This window comes from Pistacia vera, unplaced genomic scaffold (assembly GCF_008641045.1).
Source record: "Pistacia vera cultivar Batoury unplaced genomic scaffold, PisVer_v2 Contig1006, whole genome shotgun sequence".
Lineage (NCBI taxonomy): Eukaryota > Viridiplantae > Streptophyta > Magnoliopsida > Sapindales > Anacardiaceae > Pistacia > Pistacia vera.
This window is the reverse complement of record NW_022195035.1, coordinates 112,761-132,616: the sequence shown is the minus strand read 5'-3', so window position 1 is coordinate 132,616 and position 19,856 is coordinate 112,761. Positions and strand designations below refer to the sequence as shown.

Here is a 19,856-nt window from a genome sequence, read left to right as displayed (position 1 = left end):
CATTGTTTTATTGAACGCTAGAGATAGGTTTGAGAATCAATGAAATCAATCTAGAATTACATTAGCTCAATGAACTTGGATTTATTAATCTTCAAATTGTTGGGTACGTAAGCTTAATAGGGAAAAGTAGGAATTCATAGCCTGATAAGGTATGTTTTACACATTAGGGAGTTTGATTTACAATCCGTGCATGTGAGTGTAGAACTAGCATAATTCGTAGATTAATTCATAGAATCCTAATGAAGTCAAAACCCTAACCGTTTGCCTTACTTGATATTACTCTTGCTTTAATCTTGCTTTCATTAATTAGCCTTTTAAATACTTGGTAAATTTTGTTTTCATTTTAGTTTAAATTCCTCCCGTCAATCCAACACTTTTCGATTTCTCCAACTTGATAACAATTAGGAAAATCAGTGCTTAACATCCAATCCTCATGGGAACGATACTTTTCTTATCACTTTATTACTTTTTCCGACTAGTGCACTTGCTATACATTGCATGTTGTAGTTACAACGCAACAAGTTTTTGGCGCCGTTGCCGGGGATTGATTTTTGTGTTAACATTGAATTTTTCTTGTGTAGCTAGATTGGAGTTTTTTTTTTTAATTGTTTATTGGTTAATTTTTGTTGTTCTTTTCTGTTAGCTTGTGATCTCACTTTTTCTCTCTTTTGTGTAGTTTATGCGAAGAGCTAGACGTTAGCCAGTGGTTCCTATTGATCTAGAGATTGAAAGAACTACAAGAAGACTTAACAGAGAGAGAAGAGAACAAGAGGCCATAGTTGTTGAGATGGCAGAAAACAGAACATTGAGGGAATTCTCAGTTCCCACGGTTGATGGCAGTAGGTCAAGTATAACTAGACCAGCAATACAAGCCAACACTTTCGAAATAAAGCCGACAATCATCCAGATGATCCAACAGTCGGTACAGTTTAAGGGAGATTTGAAGGAAGATCCAAATCTGCACATTGCAAACCTTTTAGAGATCTACGATACCTTCAAGTCAAATAGAGTGTCAGATGATGCCATCAGATTGAGATTGCTCCCTTTTTCATTAAGGGATAATGCAAAGGGATGGTTAATGGCACTACCACCAAGAACAATCACTACATGGAATGAATTAGCACAGAAGTTCCTGACTAAATTCTTTTCTCTAGCAAAATCTGCGAAGATGAGAAATGATATCACATCGTTTCTATAGGAAGAGTCTGAATCATTATATGAGGCTTGGGAAAGATACAAGGAACTACTGAGGAGGTGTCCACACCATGGTTTGCCAGTTTGGATGCAAGTCCAAACGTTCTATAATGGGTTGATGGTTAATGTGCAAACGATGGTGGATGCAGCATCAGGAAGAGCATTGCAAAACAAGACACCTGGAGAAGCTCATGAGTTGCTTGAAGTTCTAGCAAGTAACAATTATCAAAGACCGAATGAGAGGATACAATCGACGAAATCTATGGGTCTTCATGAAGTTGATGCATACATGGCCATTTCAACCTAACTTATAGCACTTCAGAAGCAATTAGGAGGTATGCAAGTGAATTCTATTCAAGCACCTCAATTAACTTGTGATTTTTGTGCAGGTAACCATATGAGCAATGAATGTCAAGTAGGGAACACTTTTGCTTCAGCTTCATCATCATCAGAACAAGTCAACTACTTGGCAAGAAATCAAAGACAACAAAACAATTCTTATTCCAACATGTATAATCATGGTTGGAGGAATCATTCAAACTTGTCTTGGGGCAATCAGAATCAATAGAATTAGCAGAATAACCAATGGAACCAAAGAATGATGCCAAACAATCAAGCGGGGGTGAATAATCAACTAGGAGATGAAAGAGTGACAAAACTAGAGGATATGTTCAGAAAATTTATGCAAGAGACCATAAGTTTCATGAATGAGACAAGGGCGAATTTCAGAAACCAAGGCGCATCCATTTGAAACTTGGAGGTACAGGTGGGTCAATTGGCCGATAAGCTAAATGAGAGACCACAAGGTTCCCTACTAAGCAACACAGTGACAATCCCACGTGAACAAGCGAATGCAATAACTCTGTGAAGTGGGACAGTCTTGGAAGAGGTGGAACAATCAAAGAAATAAGAAAGCCCGCCAAAAGAAAATGAAGATTCTGATGAGGAAGTTGACAAAGAGATCATTGCTAAAGAGAAACCAACCAGTCTTAGGGAAGATGAATCAAAGCGAGAAGAGAGGCAAAGGCAAAAGAAAGAAAAATTGCCATTCCCTGAGATACCACCAGAGTTGGCACATCACACCCCTCCTATGCCTTTTCCTCAGAGACTTAGAAAGAAAAATCAGGATAAGCAGTTTACCAAATTCATTGAAATATTTAAAAAACTGCATATTAACATTCCTTTTGTAGATGAATTACAAAAGATGCCAAGCTACGCAAAATTTCTCAAGGAGATTTTATCAAACAAAAGGAAGTTAGAAGATGAGGAAACAGTGATGCTTACGGAAGAATGCAGTGCCATTCTACGGAAGAAGTTGCCACCGAAACTTAAAGATCCAAGGAGTTTTACTATTCCTTGTGTTATAGGAGACATTACTTTTGATGATTTAGGTGCAAGCATAAATCTAATGCCTTTTTCTATTTTCAGGAGATTAGGGATTAGTGAAGTGAAGCCAACAACCATATCTTTGCAGCTTGCAGATATATCCATCAAGCATTTGAGGGGCATAGTTGAGATGTTTTGGTGAAGGTGGATAAAGTTATCTTTCCTGTGGACTTTGTTGTATTGGACATGGAAGAGGACAAGGAAATGCCTCTCATCTTGGGGCGACCATTTCTGGCCACCAGAAGAGCCCTCATTGATGTGCAAGAAGGAAAATTGTTGTTAAGGGTCCAAGATGAAACAGTAACGTTCAATGTCTTTGAGGCCATGAAATTCCCATCAGAGTTAGATTCATGCTTTAGTGTAGACGTGGTGGATAGATTAGTAGCAGAGGCTATTGAAGAGAACATCTTTCAACTACCTCTAGAAGCATGCATTGCCCAATAAAAAACAATAGAGGTAGATGAGCTGACGAAGAATGAGTGTGCTAGATTTTTGGAAGCACTTTAGCTGATTAATGCGAGCCAAGATTCAGAATTTGAAGAGTTTGATATTGAGAAAGAAAAGGAAAAGGCAAGAACGAAAGAATCTCCAAAACTTGAACTGAAACCTTTACCTTCTTAACTCAAATATGTGTATCTTGGTGAATCAGAAACCTTCCCAGTGATTATCAATTCAAGGCTGAGTAAATTGGAAGAAGAGTAGTTGATTCGGGTGTTAAGGGAGCATAGATAAGCAATTGGATAGACTATATCAGACATTAGAGGCATCTCTCCATCTTTTTGTATGCACAAGATACTCATGGAAGATAATGTCAAGCCTAGGGTGCAACCATAACAGAGATTGAATCCTTCGATGAACGAAGTGGTCAGAAAGGAAGTGGTGAAACTTCTAGATGCAGGAATAATCTATCCTATTTCAGATAGTCCATAAGTGAGCCAGGTGCAAGTGGTTCCAAAGAAAGGAGGTATCACGGTGATTAAGAATGACAACAATGAATTGATACCAACTAGGACAGTCACGGGTTGGAGGTTGTGAATCGATTACAAGAAACTGAATGAAGTGACAAGGAAGGATCATTTCCCACTTCCTTTCATCGATCAAATGTTGGAGAGATTGGCAGGGCATGCTTATCATTGTTTCTTGGATAATTTTTCAGGTTATAATTAGATTGTCATTGCTCTTGAAGATCAAGAGAAAACGACATTCACTCATCCCTATGGCACCTTTGCTTACAGAAGGATGCCTTTCGGGTTATGCAATGCACCGACCACATTTCAGCGATACATGATGGCAATCTTTGGTGACATGGTGGAGCAGTTTATAGAAGTCTTCATGGATGACTTCTTTGTTTTTGGTTCTTCTTTTGACAATTGTTTATCTAATCTCTCATTTGTTTTGCAGCGATGTCAAGAGACGAATTTCGTGCTCAACTAGGAGAAATGCCATTTCATGGTACAGAAAGGAATAGTATTCGGTCACAGAATTTCAAAGGATGGCATCGACATGGATCAAGCAAAAACAGAAGTGATTGAGAAGCTGCCACCACCTATAAACGTTAAGCAATCCGGAGTTTCTTGGGGCATGTGGGGTTCTACAGACGGTTTATCAAGGATTTCTCTAAAATCTCTAAACCCTTTTGCAATTTACTGATTGAGGATGTTCCTTTTGATTTTGATGATGAATGCATGCATGCATGCTTTTCAAACTCTTAAGAAATTATTCGTGTCAGCACCTATTATTGTAGTTCCTAATTGGGAACTACCTTTCGAATTGATGTGTGATGCTAGTGATTTTGCACTAGGAGTAGTTTTAGGACAAAGAAAGAACAAAGTTTTGCATGTAATTCAGTATGCTAGCAAGACACTCACTAATGCACAGATGAATTACACCACTACTGAAAAATAGTTGTTAGCCGTTGTTTTTGCATTTGACAAATTTCATTCTTATTTGCTAGGTGCTAAGGTGATAGTCTACATGGATCATTTGACGCTCAAGCATCTGTTGGCAAAGCAAGAAGCAAAACCGAGGCTGATAAGATGGATCTTACTATTACAAGAATTTGAGTTGGAGATCCGAGATAAGAAGGGGTCAGAAAATTGGTGGCGGATCATTTGTTGAGAATTAAACTACCAACCCAGGGAAGTGAAGAGGAAACTCAAATCAAAGAGGCTTTCTCGGATGAGAAATTGATGAGAGTTGAAGAAGCTCCTTGGTATGCAGATATTGCAAACTACTTGTCATCGAGAGTGCTTCCAAATGGCATGACCTTCCAACAAAAGAGGAAGTTTTTCTCTGACTTGAAGTATTATTTCTAGGAAGAACTATTTCTGTATAGACACTGTGCTGATCAGATGATACGTAGGTGTGTCCCAGAAGAAGAGATGGAGAGTATTCTACGGCATTGCCATGAAAGGGAAGTGGGTGGTCATTTTGGAGGAACTAGGACAGTAGCCAAGGTCTTTCAATCTGGATTTTATTGGCCAACCCTATTCAATGATGCCTTCTAGGTAGTTCAAGAATGTGACCAATGTCAACGGAGTGGAAATATTTCAAGGAGAGATGAGATGAGATGAGATGTCATTGAATAACATCCTAGTTGTTAAGCTGTTTGATGTGTGGGGAATTGACTTCATGGGTCCCTTCCCAAATTCGTATAGAAATGTGTACATCTTGGTGGCTGTAGACTACGTGTCGAAATGGGTGGAAGCAGTTGCATTGCCATCCAATGATGCCAGGGTGGTGGTTAACTTTGTGAGAAAGAACATTTTCTCAAGATTTGGGGTACCACAGGCAATTATTAGTGATGGAGGGTCTCATTTTTGTAATAGGCAATTTGATGCACTGTTGGGAAAATATGGAGTGAAACATAGAGTGGCTACACCGTACCATCCTCAGACCAGCGGGCAAGTGGAACTGTCAACCAGAGAGTTGAAAAGAATTCTAAAGAAGACAGTTAATGCTTCCAGGAAGGATTGGTCATGGAAGTTAGATGATGCATTATGGGCATATCGCACTGCATTCAAGACTCCAATTGGTATGTCTCCATTTAGGTTATTATATGGGAAGGCATGTCACTTGCTAGTGGAACTCGAGCATAAGGCATATTGGGCAGTTAAGCAGCTAAACATGGATTTACGAGCTACTAAGGAGGAAAGGATGCTGAAATTGAATGAACTTGACGAGTTTCGTCATGAAGCATATGAGAATGCCCAGATTTACAAAGAAAAGACCAAGATGTGGCATGACAAGCATATCAGGAAGAAGAACTTTGAAGTGGGTAAAAAAGTTTTGTTGTATAATTCTAGACTTAGACTCTTCCCTGGAAAACTTAAGTCTAGATGGTCCGAACCCTTCATACCTACAAAAGTTTACCCATACGGGGCGATGGAGGTTTCACGTGAAGAAAAGGGCACATTTAAGGTCAATGGACAAAGATTGAAGCCATACATTGATGGGGTGATGAGTTGCAAGTCACTTCCCATCCAACTTGACATCCCAAAATGATGACATGAGAAAGTCAAGCTTCCAACTATAAACAAGCGTTTCTTGGGAGGCAACCCAAGTGTTTTCATTTGTTTGTTGTTGTTTTGAATCTGTTTAGTTGTTTTATGATTTAGAATAATTTTAATTTTGTGTGTTTTCGAGTGTTTCAGGTGAATGATCAAACTATGGCGAAAAAAAGGAAATTTCCAGTTTTCGCCGCAGCGATGTACACCATGCAAGAAAAAGATTCGAAAAGTTCTAAACTTCGCTATGGCAAAGTTTGCTCTTCCCCAAGGCATTGTGCTCTCTAGAATTTTTCACCGTGGCGAGAAAATTTTCTTTCCCGCGGCATAAATGGTATTATGCTAAGGAAATTTTGCCGCGGCAATGTATACACTAGAATTTTTCTCTGCGGCGAAGAAATTTTCTTTGCCGCAGCATCGACTGGGTTTTGCATATTAAACAAAGAACTTCGCCGTGGCGAAAACTGCTTTCTATAAATACCCAACAGGACTTTTCATTTTTGCGAAAAGTTTCAAAACACACCCAAGAGCCAAACACTTCCACCTTTAATCCAGAGCTTGTCCAGTGAATTTCCATCCCTATACCTAAGTCCTTAACCCTTAAAAACACTAAATCAATTCATTTTGCCAAGGATTTTTGTGAAATTTGAAGAAAATTTTGGAAACCCTAGGTTTTAAAAAATTGGGGATCTTGCAATATGGGCCGAAATTGAAGAGATTGGTGGTGCATTCATCTTGGGATTGGTAAGATTCTGAGTTCTCCAGCCTTTAAATTGATCAATTTTGATTATAAGTGTTTTGAATTTGAGATATTGATTGAATGTGTTGAGTTGTGAATTTTGGTGAAGTTTGTGGTGTGATATTGATTGAAGGAGTGTGGAGTTTGATTTGTGGGTCGTTGAGGAAGTTGGGTTTTAGATTTGGAGTTCTTTTGATTGAGTTTAGAAGAGTAATGAATTCGGGGGTGTAGGTGCAACATTTTGAAACTTTGGTGTACATTTAAGAGTGATTGTGGTCAATAGTAAGGGCATTTAGCGTTGAATTGTCGGGTTGAATTCTTAGTTTGGGGGTAGCTTTGAGTATTCATAGTGAAAACCAAAAATGCTGCTCAAAATGGCTTCCAAAGGTAAAGGGAAAGGGAAACAAGTAGACAATAGGTTTGTTAGTGAAAAGGCTCGGCAACGTTATGAAGGTGCAATCAAAAGGAAAGATAAGGGGTTTATTGCTGAGCGTGTATTGACCACCGCCCATGCAGAAGATTGGAATCGAGGAAGAGGTTGGGATAGCTTCATGAGTGAACCTAAACATTTAGCCGTAGAGCCAATAGTGAGAGAATTCTATGCTAATTTCCTTGAGTGTGATCCCGGACATGTGTATGTGAGAGGTATTGATGTGCCAATTGATGTGAAGGTTATCAATGATTTTTACAGAATCGATCTCATTGACCATGATGAGTATCAGAAATTTAAGAAGAAGCAAATTAACGAGGAGGAGATACTTAAGGTCATAGCAAAGTCAGGTACCTCTTGGAATATTTCGAAGAAGGAAAGAAGAAGCATTAAGGGAACGAATCTGATTCCTATGGCTAGATTGTGGCAGTACTTTTTGTGTGCCAGGATGGTTTCGGAGACGCATTATAGCACAGTGGTTTTTGATCGGGCAATGTTACTCTATTGCATTGCCATTGGAAAGAAAATGGATGTAGGGAACATTATCATGGATAGTATACGACATGCGGCCAAACCAGGGCAAGGGAGTTTCACCTTCCCACATCTCATTATAGAGATGTGCACTTGAGCAGGAGTCAAGACAGCAGATGATGAACCACTTATTAATTTTGCCCACCCCTCGATGCCACCTACTATCGCAAGCTACTTGGAAGTCCTCCCAGAGAAGAATCCGGCTCTGTAATGAAAAGACAAAGAACCTCAGAAGCTGCCGCAACATCTAGTTCAACATCCACAACAAAAGAGCTGCTGCAGCAGATTTTGGGTAAGATGAAACGGATGGAACGACGTCAAGATTGGATGGCAGAGCAGACCCGAATGCTATATGATATGCAGCACAGCTGTTGCACCAATCTAGGCGTCGACGTTTCGAGCTTCCAATGGGAAGACTGAGATTCTGAGGAATGGAATGATTCCGAAGCAGAAGATGATGACACTGAAGGAGAGGAGGAGGACGAAGAATGAAACCTGAGCACTTGTTTTTGTAGTTTATATTTTCATTTGTTATTGTTTCTTTTTGTTTTGAACATTGGAACTAATTTTCTTTTCGTTTTAGAATTGTTAATTTTTGTTTGAACTTTCTAGTAGTTGTAAGGGCGAGATTAGGTTGTAATATTTCCATATTATTCAGTGAAATTTTCTAACACAGTGGACACCACAGAATTTCAATTGTTTTACAGATTATGATTATGAGAGAGCCAAGGAATGGGTGTGCATGCTGTTGAACGAAACTCAAACTTCACGGATTAATCAGGGAACTATCTCGTACCTTTTTAAATACTATTTTTCTATTCTTAAATTGTGCATAGTGTGACATTGGGGACAATGTCATCTTTAGTTTGGGGGTAGGAAAATTCAAAATTTTGATTTGTGTTTAGTGGTTTTCATGTTTTGTATTGTTGTGCCAATGATGAATTGCATAAGTCTATGATGAGAATAGGATTGTTGGAATTTTATTTTTGAAAAATGTTAAGCATTGCTTCAAGTTTAGGTTGGTTGACTTGATTTAGCTTGAGGTTTGTTGAGTGGTTCAACCACCATTTTCATTATTTCGGCATGCCTAGATTCATTTTATGTGGTTAGGTGAAGTCTTGATAATGTTGGTGGACTCTAGAACCTAGTTGAGAAGTGCTTGAGGCGAAATTCTAGGAATAGACATTATTGAGAAAGTGATTTATGTGGTTTTTTGAAACGTTTGAGCCTTTCCAGCCAACCATGAAAATTTATCCTTAGTCACCCATTTGAGCCTTATGAAATCATCGTTGTCCTATTTTTTCTTGTGCAACCAATAATGCCCAACCCTTTCACCCTAAACACGTTTCACAACCTTTAAGAGAATTCTGAACCTATTGCAGACACAAAAGAGCTTAGAGAGTTGTGTGAGATGCTAATGAACCAAAAGAATAAGTTTGAGGGTCGCGAGAAGGGCAAGAAAAAAAAGGGTATTTAACCTCAAAAATTTAGTGTTATTTCTGTTTTTTTTTTTTTTAAATAAAAGAAATAACAAAAAAATTTATAGAAATTTGAGAGTGCATTTCAGAATAAAAAATAAGAATTGCACATGTTTGAGGTTCACAAAATGGTTGACACCTTGAGCGGTGGTTGAGAAAGAAACGGGGAAGTGATGTAGTTCTTAGTGTTTGCTTAAAAGAAACCCAGTTCTCTTGCTTTGTTTAACTTTTCCTTTTCTTTGGAGCCCACTAATCATGTCTAACGTTACAAGCCTGTAAAGACCTTTTGATCTTTAGTGATGTCGAATCCTCATTAGTGGTGAGTAGTTCTATACTTAGGCTTATGGAGTCTGCCACCATTTGATAAACTCTGCATTTCTGCATAAAATAATCCAGGAAGTTGGAATGTGGACTGAAGTGGGGATTACCTACTCAAGGGACCAATAGAGAAAGATATTCAATGCAACTTATAACTTCTTGGAGTGTTGAGCATTTTCCAGTAATAATGTTTCAACAATTTTTTAGACTTGTATAAATTCTAGGCAGTTCTTTGTGTGTGATTTTTTATTTTCAAGTTTTCTCATTTCATTTTCAATTTTGTTGTTTCTGCTTTTGTTTGTTAGTTGTTTTTCTTGGAGTCGTGTTTTGTACCTGATGCTCGGGGACGAGCATGTCTTTAGTTTTGAGGTATTTGATAATCCGAGGATTATACTGTTTCATTTAGGCTTTTTGGCCGGATTTTAGATACTTCTTATTTCGTTTGTGCCTGAATTGCAACTTAATTTCACATATTTTATGTTTCAGGCCAAAACGTGCACTTTGAGCAAATAATAAGCGGAATTGAGTTTCTAGACTAGAAGCAAGCAAATCTCAGAATTTGAGGAAGTTCTGAAGCAGATTTGAAGCACTATGAAGCTTGTTCCCATTTGAGAGCATCGAAGATTGAATATTCAAGCAAAGAAGCAAGCGGAGGGCAATTCCATAAATTCAGAATTGTTCAGGAAGGTTCGCTATAGCAGAGTTCATTCTTTGCCACGACGATAGACTCTCGACATGGGATTTCAACTTAACTCGTTGCCATGGAGAAGAATATCCTTTGCCGCGGGGAAGTCTGCGATTTCCAATTTTATTCAAAACACACAGTTTTATTTTAGGAAAGTTTTTAGGTTTTTGGACCGACTATAGAAGAAAAACTTAGCCATTTTTAGAGGTTCGTCACTTTTAGAGTAAGTTTAACATTTTGGGAAAGAATGAGAGAAGATTGAGATTGAACCTTGGGGATTCGTCAAATAGGGAAGATCTTTGTTCTCTTTTCTTAGTTTCAATATGTTGAATACATTGCTCAAAAATTTTAATTAGATTTGTGTTAATTTCAGTATGAACTAACTCATCTTGGGTTAGGGTTTTGATGTAATTTGGGATTTCTATGTTTAATCAATGAATTAGTGTTGTTTCTGCATTCCATTGCATGGATTTTGTGATTTCTCTTGTTTTTCTTGAAAGTATTTGTTAAACATGATGAGATTGAGAAATGAATCATGTATGAGCGTCTTAGGGAAATCACCATTATTGTATTGAATACTAGAGATAGGTTTGAGAATCAATGAAATCAATCTAGGATTTCATTAGCTCAATGAACTTTGATCTATTAATCTTCAAATTGTTGGGTGCGGAAGATTAATAGGGAAAAGTAGGAATTCATAGCCCGATAAGGTATGTTTTACACATTAGGGAATTCGATTTACAATCCATGCATGTGAGTGTAGAAGTAGCATAATTCGTAGATTAATTCATAAAATCCTAATAAAGTCAAAACCCTAACCGTTTGCCTTACTTGATATTACTCTTGCTTTAATCTTGCTTTCATTAATTAGCCTTTTAAATACCTGGTAAATTTTGTTTTCATTTTTGTTTAAATTCCTCCCGTCAATCCAACACTTTTCAATTTCTCCAACTTGATAACAATTAGGAAAATCAGTGCTTAAGAGCCAATCCTCATGGGAACAATACTTTTCTTATCACTTTATTACTTTTTCCGACTAGTGCACGTGCTATACATTGCATGTTGTAGTTACAACGCAACAGGCCACTCATTTAAGGTGGCGTGCATGTAGGTACTTCTTCTGGGTACAGCCCTCATCCAAATGCACTCTCATGAGATGTACAAATTTTTCTTCTCATTCTTAGGCCGCTCACTGAAGGCGGCGTGCATGTGGGAATCTTCTTCTTGTCACTCACAGGTTCCCCATCGCGACAACCTTTCTTTTCTCGTCTTTAGCTCTCTTCTTTCTTTCTTTTTGTTCTTTAGTGCTTTTCTTTCTTTCTCTTTACTCTTTAACTTCTCATACATATGCAATGTTTGCATGTAGATGATTCATGCTTATTATTCCCTCTAAATGCAAATATTCAATGCAAGAATGCCATGTAGCATAAAAATAAGTCTTTCTCTATCATCTACAAGCTCATATCAAGATCACGAATCTCCTGGACATTTCATCAAACATAATGCATGCATATTCAACTTCTATTTTAGCTATACTTCTGTTTCTTTCTCAAGCCACCAATATTTGGAGTAAAACTCCCTTAAATCAATACTAAACCTGGCCAGGAAAAATACACTTCATAATTCTTCTCAAACTCTTTCTAAATTCAACCCAACTTCTATCAATCACCACACAACAACTTCCACTTCTCATGGCTAAATTCTACTCATCCACAATCATCAAACAATTCTAAAAAACATAAACACATACATACATATAAAAATTCTTTACTCACTTGATTTCTCAAATCATAACTTGAGTTGGATTTACTTACCTTGAACTTGAATAATTTCACTAGAATCTCTCTCTCTCTTTGGTAGACTTCCACTTTCTCCAAAATCCTAAGCATAGAAACTATAAGAATTCAACACTTTAATAATTTATCACACCTCTATTTGCAAGAATTCTTACCTTGGAATGCTTAGGAATGAATCTCTACCAAAATCCAACCAAAAGCCCTTCAATTTTCCTTGGAAATTTGATGAAGAGATTAAGAGAATTGAGAATGAAGGTGGCTTGTAGGGTGTAGAGAATGGTAGGGTTTGTGTGCTTGAACCCTTAATATCTCATATTAATATTCATACTTTCCCATTTTGCCCTTACACTTTCTTGAAAATTTCATCTTTGTCCTTTAGTCAATTACAAAAATGCCCTCATCACCATTGCATTCTCTATAAAATTTCCTTACTTTTCACCCCCCCACATTTTCAACTAATTAGGGGTAGAATGGTCATTTTTCCCTTAAGGAAATTTCTCTAGAATTTTCTCAAGAATTCCAACCAGCTCTTTGCGCTGGCGAAGCTTTTTCTTCGCCATGGTGAAAAATTCTAGAGCATACGTCGCTGCGACGAACTTTCTTCTTTGCCGCGGCAACGACAAAGTCTGCAATTCCTAACTTTGCCAATCCTCTACCTTAAACCAAGCAAAACTAAGGACAAACAAGCAACACTAACGGCAAACAAGCATAAAATAAGTTACGTACCTCAATGTGAGAGTTACATTTCAATTTTGCAACTCAATCATTAAATGATTTAATTTTTAGTTACACTTAAATATTGCATGGTAAAATCCTATTCTACTTGGAATTGCAAACAACTTATTCCAATTTGGAATAGATTCCCCTTGCAACCAAACATGGCATTTCTAATTCAAATTTAAAAACCAAAATTTCAATTTCATATTAATAATATTAGATAATATCCATTATATTTAAATTCAATTCAATTCAAATTTAAAAACCCAATTTGAATTTCATATTATTAATATTAATACTAGATAATATCCTTTATACTTAAATTCAAATACATATATATATACATAATCTTACTAATTGAATTTCCATATAAAATTAAATTTAGGCAGCAACCTCAGCAAATTTAATTGCATTGTGAGATTACCAAAATGTCTTTTTATCATAAATGATGAAAATACCCCTCTCACGAATTATGTTCTTAATCTGTTTTTTATGTGTGCGACCCGAAGGCTCCTCTTCGTATCGGTAGTGAATAGTATCTCCATTGACAATCAATCAATCTTCCCACTCGACACACACCAAGATTGGCCTCTAGCCAGGCCTCATGGCCACCTAATAGATTGGATTCAGCGAAACTGCTACCTATCAAATATATGGTTACCATGCAATTCAATCCCTTCATCATCTATTATCTCATCAAGGTCGAGGCATAGAAGTAGTGTCAACCTCATATATTCTTGACATCTCAGTATTCGATTATTGGACCAACAACCAAAATAAATTGGATTGAGCTATAACTCAATCCCACTGTAGCCACAGATTTAATGTTATTGCCATCTACCGAATTACTCAGTGAGATAATTTCTCTTGTACCTGGGAGTAATGAATCCTCTATCGATCCACCATAGTCTTGATACACTCCTCGATGTAGCCAATCACTACAGTATTGATAGCTCTTAATAGAACTATGTTGGGTTAGTGTCAAACTACACCAATCGGTGCACAAGGTGCTTCGGTGATCTCAAGTCTAAGGATCACATGCACCACCATTTGTTAGAGGATTTATTCCATAGAAACTGGGGTTACCATCCATATGGAATCCTCTGGTGGGTCGGTTTGGTGAACTTGCCTATAGCAAGCACCCATGTGTTGCATTGTGTTGTCACCAAACAACCTTGACAAGTGAGATCTATCACTACCTTTCAACAGGGTCGTCCAACACTATGATAGTCTTACCGTATTATATATGCCTTAGGTCAGGATAATACTAGGGCTATGGATGTTTCTAAAATGGCCACCATATGTGCTCATAGGGTTCTCACTATCAAGATCTCAAACACTCGATGCCCTTGTCATGATTTTACCATCCTAAGGACATATACCATTTTCTTATACGGATATAATCAAATCATATGGTATAGATAAATGTCTTTTATTGATAATAAAACATGGTTACAAAGAGTCAATTTACACAACTGGATTGGCTCTAAGGCACCTACTCTAACAATCTCCCAGTTGCACTATAGCCAACCATTCATATATTTAATACCAAATGATGCTAAATGCCTATCATGCTTCTTCTACAATAGAAACTTCAACAGTGAGTTAGTAGGTATTCTACACATCCCCTCTCTAATCGATTTCTTAGATCCGATTGAATCAACTAAGTATGTGTTTGGATCACTGGTGAGACCGTGGTTCCTTAGCCATAGCAATGGCTCTATTATTGTCATAGTAGATCTTTACTGGATCAGTAATGCTTGGAACCACATCAAGTTCATTAATGAACTTCTTGATCCAAACTGCCTCCATGGTTGCATTAGATAATGCGATATACTTAGCATTAGTTGTAGAATCCACTACAGTACTTTGCTTTGAGCTTTTCCAGCTCACTGTAGCCCTGTTGAGACAAAATACAAAACTCGACTGTGTTTGATAGTCATTCTTGTCTATTTGGAAACTAGCAGCACTGTATCCTCTTGTAGTAAGCTCATCTTCCCCTCCATAAACCAGGAACATATCCTTAGTCCTTTTCAGGTACTTAAAGATGTTCTTGACAGCCATTCAGTAACGCTCACCTAGATCTGATTGATATCTACTACAAATGCTTAATGCACATAAGACATCAATCCGAGTACACAACATGGCATACATAATGGATCCAATTGTTGACGCATATGGGATCCTCTTCATTCTATTTCTCTCATCGTGTGTTTTAGGATACATATCCTTAGAGAGATAGACACCATGTCACATCGGAAGAAATCCCTTCTTGGATTCTTCCATACTAAATCTCTTCAATACCTTGTCTATATGTGTACTCTAACTTAGGCCAAGCAACCTACGTGATCTATCACGATAGATCCTTATTCTGAGAATGTAGGCTACTTCGCCTAAGTCTTTCATGGAGTAGCACTTGGATAACCAAGTCTTTACGAACTGCAAGTTTGGTATATCATTCTAGATCAGAAGTATGTCATCAACATACAATACCCAGAATGCCACTACGCTCCTACTTACTTTCTTGTAAACACAAGGCTCATCTTTGTTCTTGATGAAACCAAATTCTTTTACGGCTTCATCAAAATGAATGTTCCAGTTCCTTGAAGCTTGCTTAAGTCCATAAATAGTCCTCTGCAACATGCACATCTTATCAGCTTTTTTATCAAGAACAAAACTATCGGGTTGTGTCATATACACATCCTCTTCAAGCTTTCCATTCAGGAATTTTTTTTAACATCTATTTGCCAAATTTCATTGTCGTGATATGCAGCAATCGCAAGCATAATCTGGATGGACTTAATCATGGCAACCGAAGAAAAGGTTTCTTCATAGTTAATGCCATGAATTTGTTTGAAACCTTTGGTAACCAGTTGTGCCTTATAGGTATGCACCTTGCCATCCATGTCAGTCTTCTTCTTGAAGACTTATTTACACCCTATGGGTTTTACCCTTCAAGTGGATCCACCAGAGACCATACCTAGTTTTGGTACATGGAGTCCACTCAGATTTCATGACTTCAAGCCAATTAACAAAATATGGATCTGATATAGCATCATCATAGGTTCTAGGTTCATTATCTTGGTAGACCAATACGTCACCATGCTGAGTCATAAGAAAACCATATCTCTTAGGCTCATGACGTACTCTCCTAGACCTACGTAGCTCTTGTGCTACATGAAGTGGTTCACTTTGATCCACAGAGGGTGGAGTAAACTTTTCACGATGTTTGATGCATGCAAATGCAACACCTAATTTTACCTCACTAAATTCTAATGCAAAGTCATGTATTAGCAAAGAGCAAGTAAGGGTCTTTCCCGCATAGGATTTGTGAACTCAATTAATTATCTTCTTCAAACAGGGTTTGTCACGAACTATAAAAACTCAACAAAAACTATAAAGCTAAAATTAAACAAAGTAAAACAAGGTAACAATCACAACAGAGATAAATAAGAGAAACTATATTGAAGGTTTATTCGCCACCACTAGACATGAATTACATATAATAAAAGAACTCTTTAACTTTCTACCCTCTTAATCACATCAGCTAAAAAAATACGAAACATTGATAAGTTTCATCTCTCCTTACTGAGTCATTGGATTAGACACAGTCATAACCCAATTCCCTATTTATTAGATAACCTAGGATACGATCTCTAGATTCAGAGTAATAAAAGCATTAAGTTGTGAGAGACCTACTGAATCAAGGCTAAACTCATATGGTTAGTTTAGTTATCTTGAGTGATTATCCCCCATTTATGCAGGCATACACTTTACCACTAGTTATTTAGGTTAATAAAGCGATTCCGTACTAAACAACCTAAATTGGCATTAATAAATTAATCCTAACTATTTAATTGCGCACTTAAACTATTAAGACAATCTATCTATAACCTATTCACAGAGAAATAATCACATAATCAAGATGGATCAAAAGATAAATAGATGCAGATTTTATTAACCACAAGACATGTCCAGGGCTTTGAAATCACCCTCAATCACAAAAGAATTAGTTACTCATGGAGAAGAATAAAAACATAATCATATTAATGAATAAAAAAATAATAACAAGAGATAAGAAAAACTTAGGAAACCTTGGGTAGAACAATGGAGTCGATGATGATCTTCTCCAATTCTTCAGTCCAAGCCTCTTTCACTCTCTCTTAATCTCTACATTATTGAGTATTTTTGCTCTCTACAAAGATTTGCTAAAATAATGCTAAAAGACTTCTATTTATATCCCACAAGGGTTAGGGTTTTGTTTTCCTTAATTCTAGTTAGTTTAGGACTCTTAAACCCTATTTTCCTAGTAAAAAACGGAAGGAAAATTTCCAGCTGTCATGACTGTGCCCCGATACTATGCTGCGGCATGGTTGATTCTGGACTAAGTGTGCTGTGGCACAGTGCTGTGGCATGGTTGGTTCTGGTCTTGTTGTGCTGCAGCACAGTGCTGCGGCATGGTCCAATTCCTCTTCTAACCTTGCATCATTCTTCAGCACTCCAGAGATGGTAATTTTTTAGCATGATAACAATAAAATCTGGCAATGTGGTAAACATATAAAATTTAGCCCTTTGAATCAGCTTTCTAACAATTCAAGAATCATCTCTATATAATATCTACATCTCAAGTTATTGTCGAAAAACTGAGAGATGCTCAAATTGGAAAGTAATCTAGAATTTCCTCCTTAACTTCAAATTGCCATAACTTCTTCAATTCAACTCCGATTCTCGATCCATTTGTTTCCAGTCATCACAAATTATCTTGCCAACATCATCTCTAATCCGAATATTATTTTTAAGCCTTATTCCCTGAAAACACAACAAAAAAACCCGTCATCCCGAAAAGTGCGTTTATGAAACAATTAAGTTAATTCATGCAAATTAATCCTAATTTCCCACAAACAATACCTATAAACCACTAAGTATAAGTGTATTTTTAAGCACTTATCAATGTTCAACCACTTCCTGTTGCACATCCTCCCGTCCTTCATCTAATGCATCTTGTGGTTCCAGAACTTCATCGAATTCTATTTTTCTCCCACTAGTACTTCTTAGGAAAAACTCTTTCTCTAAGAAGACAGCAGTACAAGCAACAAAAATTTTGCACTCTTCTGGGTGGTAGAAATAGTATCCTTTGATCTCCTTAGGATAACCCACAAAAATACATTTATTAGATTTCGGGCCCAGCTTGTTTGATGTCAATTTCTTGACATAAGCTTCACAACCCCAAATCCTTAGATAAGACAAGTTGGGCTTTCGCCCACTCCATAGTTCATATGGAGTCTTATCTACAAACTTTGACGGTACACATTTCAGTACGTGAGTTGCAACCTCTACGGCATGACCCCAAAATGATACAGGTTGATCACTAAAACTCATCATAGACCTAACCATATCAAGAAAGATCATATTCCTCCTTTCAGACACTCCATTGTGTTGGACTGTATATGGACAGGTGAATTATGATATTTTTCCACATGCCTTCAAGTATATTTAACTCAACTTGCCACACTTGGCATAGTTGTTACTTTGGGAGTATCCATATTGTTTATTTCAAGAACATATAAAATTATTATGAAACAGTTCCATAAAGAATATTATTTATACTAAAAGACAACAATCCATTAGTAAAGCAATATTCTTACTTGTCCAAGGTGGACACAATAATATTATTTCTAGAAACTGAGGGAAAATCATAATAAGCCATAAGTTCCAAATAACAAGCCCGTAGGCAAAATCAAACAATGAGATCTTATAACTAATGCAACATCACGTGCTCCATTTCCAACTAGTAGGTCCACATCTCCTCGACCGAGCTATCTACTCTACCATAGTCCATTCACATTACTACAAATGTGAGAACCACATCTAGTGTCAATGACCCAAGATGTAACAGGAGATAAATCTCAATACACACCTTTAGAAGAAGAAGCTCTCTTCTTCTATTCTCTAGGAAGGCCTTGCAGTGTTTCCGATAGTGGTCAAGCTTGCCACAATAGAAGCAAACTACCTTTCCTACCATTGTTGATGTCACCCCTAGACTTAAGAGCATCCTGAGGTTTAGACTTAGCCTTACCTTTACCTTTGATTACTCCTCTACTAGTATTAGAAGCAACTAACATCACTGGTTTAGACTTTTAATGTCTTGCTCTACTGTCTTTAAAAGGGTTAGGAGCTCAAAAAGAGTCTTCTCTTTCGTGCTCATATTATCTATGAACTAAGAATAAGAAATGGGTAAGGACTTCAAGACTAAGTCGATTGCCAAGTCATTGTTCAAACCACAACCCAAAATCTCAAGCCTTTCAATTTACCCAATCATCTTGAGCACATGAGAGGTTACTTCAGCACCCTCATCCATTTTGCATCTTAACAGCTATTTCAACACCTCATACCTCTCATTATGCTGAAGGTATAAATCATGGTAGAAAGATCCATGTTTTCATATTGGTTTTGAAATTCAGGTGTTACTTATGCTAACTTAATGTTAGTATCATCTAGATGTCTTAGCAAACATCTCGCTATTCTCAACTGATGTAATCACTAGGCTCTTGAGCTAGAGCCTGGTCAATGGTATTTCAAACTCAAGTACAATCCAAAGATCTATATACCAATTTGAAAAATTTCTACCATCCAACCTGTTTTGATTATTGAATGCATTGTAAGTTTGTTGTTTGCTCTTTTTATAACTCTACAAGTGCCAAAAAAAAAAAAAAAAAATATCAATCCCATCATGTTTTATTAGTATTATTTAATAAGGCCTTTTATTAAATAATCGCTTCCACTATTTTTCTCAAGCCAAGAGCCCTCACTATTAACTCTAGAAAGCCCGTTGGCTTTCCTAATGGACTGAGATCCCATCTAGCCCATTTCAAACCTTTGCTTTAGTGAACAAACCAAAATGAGTTGATTAGGTTGGCCAACAAACTTAATTCACACCAGTTGATAGCTCTAACTATTAACCTCAAATGCGAAATAAGCTAACAAACCAATCACACAATTCAATGGCTAAAGCCATTGTTCTCAAGTGTGATCCTTAGTATCAGTAGAGTGGACACTACATGCACTACAAGAGATAT

General features: G+C 37.2%; 1 non-coding gene across 1 annotated transcript; it reads right to left on the bottom strand.

Annotated features, from left to right (window-relative positions):
• Positions 1-1,165: 1,165 nt before the first annotated feature.
• LOC116144254 lies at positions 1,166-1,272 on the bottom strand. The gene has a single exon (XR_004130241.1). It is a non-coding gene; the product is annotated as a small nucleolar RNA R71 (small nucleolar RNA).
• Positions 1,273-19,856: the final 18,584 nt, after the last annotated feature.